We start from the raw sequence: 8,174 nt of genomic DNA on the forward strand, positions 1-8,174 counted from the left end.
ATATATATATATATATATATATATATATATATATATATATATACTGTATATATATATATATATAAAATTAAATAAATATATATATACCTATATATATTACATATATATTTGCCATATGGTCTGAACAGGGCGTTGATGCCGCAGCCTTACATGTTTATTATAACTTGCACCATTTTCTTGTTGTAAGTGATGATGGAAATATATGGCAATTAATAACTGATATAGAGCTAAATTCTGACGTATCGCTGTGCGCTTGATTTATCAGTATATAGTTACTGCAGGTAGGCTCATGATGGTCTCGGTATATTCTGTAGTTGCTATAGGTAGGTCCTCCTTACAGCAACTCCATTCTAGCTGTCTCACTACAGAACTGACTAGAATGGAGTTTCTGCAGGTAGGTAGGTAGCTGAAGGCCATACCAGGAGTGTAAGGAGTTGCTAAAACAAGTATGAGAGGAGAGTCAGAGTCCAAACCAAAGTGAAATCCAAGAAGTCACAACAAAATTGGTGATTGTCTTTTGCAGCTGGGCTCCCTACTCACTTCAGAAGACTTGTTTACTGCTGATCTCCTGGTTCTGACTTCCAGCTTGCCCTCCTTGGCTTCTGATTAAGATTTTGTTGTGACTTCTTGGATTTCACTTTGGTTTGGACTCTGACTCTAAGGAAGTAATAAGCAAGCTTAAGGCCATACCAGGAGTGTAAGGGTTAGTTCACACGGGGACATGGACGCTGATTTTGACAGCGGATTTCGCGGCCAAATCAGCGTCCATACAATGTCCACACTATGTGAACTGCGGTCGCGGCTTTCACCTCCGCTGTTGGCTCAAATGAATGAGCCAACATGGAGGGCGCTGCGGCTGGGCGGAAGCCGCGGCTCAGTGCGCGCGGCTTCCGCCCGAAAGATAGGTCATGTCGCCTCTTTTTCTGCTAGCGAGCTAGCAGAAAAAAAAAGCGAGCAGTTCACATAGGGATACATTGTATGGACGCTGATTTGGCCGCGAAATCCGTTGTCAAAATCAGCATCCATGTCCCCGTGTGAACTAGCCCTTACACTCCTGGTATGGCCTTCAGCTTGCTTATTACTTCCTTAGTCCTCCATAAGAAAAGCCAATTACAAAAATGGAGCATGGCCATTTACCCAGAGCAACTTGATTAATTCCGAGTAGAGGACAATCCAGGGCAAACTAGGTAAATTGTATGCACTTGAAAAAGAGCACTTTTGCTCGAAACGCGTTGTGCAAAATAAAGTCTTTTCACCTCATTTGGGCGAGCGCGGTATCTTCCTTCATCTTCCGCAAGGAGGACGGTCCATCTTCTCTTTCTTTGTCTTGACGTCCTGTGGCGTTTCTTCCAGCAGCTGCCCGCACCGAATTGTTGTACCTTTTTTCTACACGCCTTAGGGTTGTTGTGTTCCACACAGCCCAGTCAGGTGAGCGGCCATTTCTCTGCTTACCTTGCTCTTTCCCTGTTACTACTACACATTGGTCGGCTCGGTGCCTCTTTTTTGTCTTTTTTTAGATACTGTGTGGGGGGACACTGCTGGGTATGTAACAGTGTGTGAGTGTGTGTGTGTGTGTGTGTGTGTGTGTGTGTGTGTGTGTGGGACACTGCTGGGCGTGTAATACTGTGCACGCCACTGCTTCCCCTCTTAGGTGCAGCAGTACCCCCAAAGATCTCCTGCACCCCCTTAAATGCCAGAAACACCCAAAGGACCCCGTCTCCCTCCATGCCAACGACTCCTATACCACCCTAAACATCAATCCAATCCCCCAGACCCTCCGGGATACAGTCCCATAAAAAACTCTCTCCCCTCAGCCTAATCCAACGTGCAGTCCCAAGTAACTACATCACTCTCTCCCCTCAGCCTCATCCAACATGCAGTCCCATGTAACTACATCATTCTCTTCCCTCAGCCTCATGCAGTCCCATGTAACTACATCGCTCTCTCCTCAGCCTCATCCAATGTGCAGTCCCATGTAACTACATGACTCTCTCCTCAGCCTCATCCAATGTGCAGTCCCATGTAACTACATCGCTCTCTCCTCAGCCTCATCCAATGTGCAGTCCCATGTAACTACATCACTCTCTCCTCAGCCTCATCCAATGTGCAGTCCCATGTAACTACATCACTCTCTCCTCAGCCTCATGCAGTTCCATGTAACTACATCACTCTCTCCTCAGCCTCATCCAATGTACAGTCCCATGTAATTACATCACTCTCTCCCCTCAGCCTCATCCAACATGCAGTCCCATGTGTTGGGGGGGCTCAAGACCCCCCTGGGTTATGTTTGTCATAGTTCTCATTGCAAAAAGAGGAAGTTACGAGCGCTCGGGTGACACACACAACAGACACAGCTGTCAGTTATTCAAGTGCCACACTTTATTGTTCAGCAGCGTAGGTTTATAAAGGAAGCACAAATGCATACAGGTCACATGACCCGACATCTAAATATGGTCTCATGGATCCGGTAACACGTAGCATATATTTTCACATACATATATATATATATATATCTTCAACTGAACATCTGCCAACTTATGTGACAGTTAGCAGAACATCCTAGATAAGCACAAAATGTTACATATACCACAGCACTGAGCATCAACGGTCATGTACACCACAACTTCTCGTATCTACAGGTTTTTTAGAATGATAACAGACTACGTCTAACCACTGGCGTGCAGTTATCTATAGATCAGCAGAATGAGTCTAACTGCTAACGTGCAGTCTGAGACTTGTGGTTTTGCTGTCCAACTGACTTTGTCTCTTAATAAAAGAGCAAGTTTATTTTAACCCTTACAATTCCCCCATTTTTAGACATTATTCTCCTATCAGATGAGTACATTCACTTACAATGTAGATGCCAGGCCCATTGGATTCCCCATCTGATATTCCTATAATGTCTACCATTTATGTCTAGCTTTATCAGAACATCGATAAAAACACATCAAAATTAACTTGAGAAAGCATGAAGCAAGTAATGTCCATCTCTTCATTCCTGCCATGGTTCAGGAACCTTTTTACAATGGGAAGCATGTATCCAGGTAGATTTTCCCTCCAATTTGACTGAAGTGACAGTTATCAGCAGCACTTGGAGGGACCGTCATATCTGGGTTCAAGAGACTTCCTGGTATGTCTTTTCACGACCAGCAATCACTGGGCTGCAAGCTATGTGTTCCTGAAAAATCAAAAGAGTCTGGAATAGAAGAAAACACCTGTTTATATGTTACTTTCAATCTTTGACACAAGCTCTGGACATAGCTGGCAGTGCTATCATAATTGAGTTGTAAAGTCTGGGAAAAATACAACCCTAGTCTAGGCATACTTCCAAAAAGCACCTCAAATGGTGACAGACCTGTTTTTCTATTAGGAGTGGTCCTCACTGAGTATAATGCTAGAGACAGGCACTCTGGCCAGGGCCTTCCTGTCTCTGCCATGGCTTTCTGGATTTTCAACTTTAGTGTGCCATTCAACCTTTCCACTTTGCCTGAACTCTGGGGATGGTAGGGTGTGTGGAAAGCTTGCTCAATTCCTAATACAGACATTATTTCCTTCATTATTTCACCTGTGAATTGTGTACCTCTATCAGATTCTATCACCTCAGGTATCCCCAATCTACACACAAGCTCAGACATCAATTTCTTGGCAGTTATCTGTGCAGTTGTCCAGCTCACAGGATAGGCCTTGGCCCAACCACACAAACCAATACGTACTCGTACATTCCAGACTTAGGCAACTGTATGTAATCTACTTGTATTCTCTGAAATGGATACAGGGGTATTGGTGTGCATGTGGTAGGTGTTTTAACTACCTGTCCTGGATTGTGTAGAGCACATATGTGACATGCATTTACGTGATTACCTGCAACCCTTCCAAAACTTAGGGCAAACCATAGTTTACCCACTAGTGACTCCATGGCATTTTGAGAGGCGTGCACCTTACTGTGGGCCAAACCAACCATTTGGGGATATGCTGCTGCGAGCAGACACAGTCTTTCCCCCATTTTCCACATTCCTTCACATTCTCTGGCACCAGTCACCTTAGAGTACAGCCCCTTGGGATCTGCTAGGTCAATGTCTATTTTACTCACCTGGTTGAGACCCTTCCATGGCAGTAGTGCCGCTGGTCTGGCTGCTCGATCAGCCTTCTCATTTCCAATACTTTCAGGGTCTCTTCCCTTCGTGTGAGCTCTAACTTTCACAATTGCCAACTGCTTAGGGAGCAATATGGCCTCCATCAACTGACTTACTAAGCTTCCATTCTTAATTGGCTTACCCTGTGCCGTCAGGAAGTTCCTGGACCTCCATATTGGACCATAACTATGTGCAATGCCATACGCATACCTGGAGTCAGTGTAAATGTTTGCTGTGCTATCCTTAGCTACTTTGCAGGCTTCTATAATTCAGCCTCTTGTGCTGACATGTGTGGTGGAAGGGATTCTTATAGTATGGTGTCATGTATAGTGACTACAGCATACCCTGTAACAAATTTGCCTTTGTCTGTTAGGTACCTGGAACCGTCCACAAACATCTCATAGTCAGAATTCTCCAATGGGGCATCAGTAAACATGACTGAAGCCGCCTCTTCTGAGAGGGAGTTTAAAAATATCTCATTAATAATAAAATTTAAAAAAAAAAAAAATTAAAAATATCTCATCATCTACTCCCCCCTTTGAATCATGAACTCCTACTGGTAAAAGAGTTGCAGGATTCAAAAGTCAAACAACGCTGAAATGAGATGTTGGAGGAGGATTGTAGAGCAAATTCCATCTTGCGCTGTCTTGCCAAAGACAAATGACGTCTATCTACCTGTGTGAGGATTGCATGGATGTCATGTGGTGTGTATACCACCAGGGGGTGATCTAGGACAATGTCGGAGCTTTTTTTTTACGCAGGGCCTGTACTGAGAGTACAACCCTTACATGAGGGCATTCCCCATGCGACAGCATCCAAACGTACACTATAATATGCCACAGGACGCTTCCTATCTCAATGTTATTGTGTGAGAATTGCAGTAGCATGTCCCATCATCTCAGTGACATAGATTTGAAAGGGCTTCTAATAGGCAGACTAAGACAGTCATACAAAGGCTGCATGGTCAGAGATGCAGATCTGATCCACGGCCTACAGTATGACACCAAACCCAAAAAGGTATGTAACTGAGCATGAGAGGTTGGCACCTGCATTTCTCTTACCACTTTGGTCCGTTCATCTGAAAAGATGTTTGGTACCTTGGCTCAGACAATGACCTAAAAACACCACCTTTTGCTTACAAAATTGCAGCTTGTCTTTACTGGACTTACAACCGTTACGGTAGAGGAAACACAGCAGGTTTATGGTAGCGGCTTCACATGTCTGTTTATCTGGGGCACAAAGAAGAAACATTATCAACATATTGCAACAATACAACAGCATCAGAGGCAGGGTCCCAGGCATTCATGATCAGTGTGAGACACCTTGTGAACTGATTTGGACTATTTTGCGCTCCTTGTGGCAGGACTGTCCACGTGTATTGTTCACCTCTGAAGGTGAAAGCAAACAGCTACTGGCAACACTACCGGGGTCTCTAGCAAAGTTACTTTGTTCAATTCTCTTGGGTCATGGACCATGCGGTAAGTATCTGGTTTGCCCTTTTAGCCCTTCTTTTTGACAGGGAACAGTGGTGTCTTGGCCACTGACATACATTCTTTTAACAATTCTACAATAGTTGTGGCTATAGCATTTTCTTGGGCGCGTGTCAATGGGTACCGTTTGATTCTAGGTGGCTTTGCTCCTGGTTTGAAGTTTACCATAACAGGAGGAACATCTAATTTGACTACATATCCCAGCAGACTTATTTATATAACCCCAAGTAAATTCAGTTTTCTACAACTTCTAAACACTCCAGAATTACAAACAATTCATTGAGGTAAGTAAATGCTCAAAATATATCAGCAGAGAAGGCAGAAGCCTTAAATAAGGGATCAAATCTATCCCCTGATCACCATAACAAAAATTTATACACACACAAAAAAAAAACATTACAGAGCAGATATGTGAGTGACTTCTGATTTACTTAGACAGCTATCTAGCACCTTGTAACAAACAATGCCCCAGAAACACCACTTTAGTTTTTTCAGAACTGCAATTTCTCTTTACCTGCGTATAAATGTTTAGGGGCGTTCTGTGCCCTTTGTGGTAAGGTAGTTCACATGTATTCCCTACCCCTATGGGGCCTAATCCCATATCAGAAGGATCATCCGAATAACAATGACCAATAACAATGTACATGTACAAGATAAAACTTTTTCACACAATAAATACCGATTGTTAATATTCATAGATTCATAGTATAAACCCATAACCAATATTTATATTACTTAAATAAGTCTAAAGCCCATGTGATATACTTGATACACACAAGCACCAATAAACACTGAGTACATAGTACATGTTATATCAAGTACATCTCATATTCACCAAAACACACATATATGCATTCAACATTGGAAAGAACTTTATGCCCCCCTTTTCATATCTACTTGTCACCACCCTTTGGGGTTATCAGCTCAATATCTTTATCTACTCGCTGTGGAGACTGAAAATGTAACAATACAGACATGAACAAACAGAACATGTACACATGGCAGACACATGTAACATACATATAACTGACACACATATGGGCCCATTCACTTCTCTGAACCTTCCATACAAACATGCAAACTTCACACTGGAGCTCCAGACAACACACATCCATTAAATCATAAAGAACTTGTCTCTACTAAAATCACAATTTCTTATATATTTTATACTGTGATATCACTTATTATCTCAGGATGGACACACCCTATTCTTCTTTTCCTACAAATAATCACAGAGTTAGTTATAATCCCCGCACAGCTAAATATTGAGGAGAAAACAAAACAAAACATATAAGTAGATGCCTTCATATTCTCACCAATTTGTATATTACTGGTAAAATAAACATACTAATGATGATCTCAAATTTATGTCATTAGTTCAATCTCACAGACATTACCATGAAGAGAAATCTAAAACTGGGACAACCTTTCCTGAATAAAGGAAAGACATTCTAGAAATTCCTTAATTCTTATTGTCCTGACCCCTGATCAGGGACAGGCAGGCAGCTTCTAGCCTGTCTTTTGTTATTATCACTTTGCTTAGGACACCAGCAATCTCTGGCCAAGTGTCTTTGTTTTCCACAATTAACACACTTACGAGTTTCCCTCTATCCCTGTATTTGTCCTGCATAATCTAATCTCTATTGGTCCCAAAATTTACTATCAAACAGTCCTGTCTTGGGAACCCCTGCTCTCTTAAGATTTTTTTTTTTTTTACTTGGGCGGCAACTTCTTCTCTCTCTCCCATCCCTATTAGTTCATATGGGGTGTACCCTATCTCAGAGGTTCTCTTCCCCATACTGGCTGGTAGCTAATCAGCCATGAGCTTCCCACTCCTCTAGGGCAATTAAGACAATAGAGGGTCACTTTGACTTCTCTTAGTGGGAACTCCCAAACAGTCACTCTGTTATCCTTGAACTAATCTCTAATCTGCAAGTCTCTGGCTTAGTGTCCCTTTACCGAGACACCCCTGAATCTTTGCACTTTTCCTTGCGCAGATTCTACTCAGTCCTTAGTGAAACAAGGACTTTTCAATCACTCAGTACTTCTACTCTAGGGATTAAAGATGGAGAATAACTTTCTCTTTTGTGCCGCCTTATACACTTTATAACAGATATAAATGGTGAACAGAATCAAAGTTAAATAAACCGAAGAAAATGTACAAGGTCTCCCTATTCAACTACAGCAAACATACCCTCCCGGTTCTTCCGCACTATATAATTGGCATCGATTCGATTATTAAGACATGCAGCACTCACCTCACTTATCAACACACAGGATCCGGGACACGTAGGAACTCAGATTAATTATTTGGTAAGATAAAAGCTTACCTTTTACAGCGCTGTTTTATTCATCTGAGGTCCTCCGGGCCCGCCTCCAAAATCGGTTGGTAAGTGGATCAGTACACTATCGGCTGCACATCAAACGATTATCGATACCCCACGTTTGGGCTGCCAGGTTCTGTTGGGGGGGCTCAAGACCCCCCTGGGTTATGTTTGTCGTAGTTCTCATTGCAAAAAGAGGAAGTTACGAGCGCTCGGGTGACACACAC

Source organism: Leptodactylus fuscus, chromosome 2 (genome assembly GCF_031893055.1).
Source record: "Leptodactylus fuscus isolate aLepFus1 chromosome 2, aLepFus1.hap2, whole genome shotgun sequence".
Classification (NCBI taxonomy): domain Eukaryota; kingdom Metazoa; phylum Chordata; class Amphibia; order Anura; family Leptodactylidae; genus Leptodactylus; species Leptodactylus fuscus.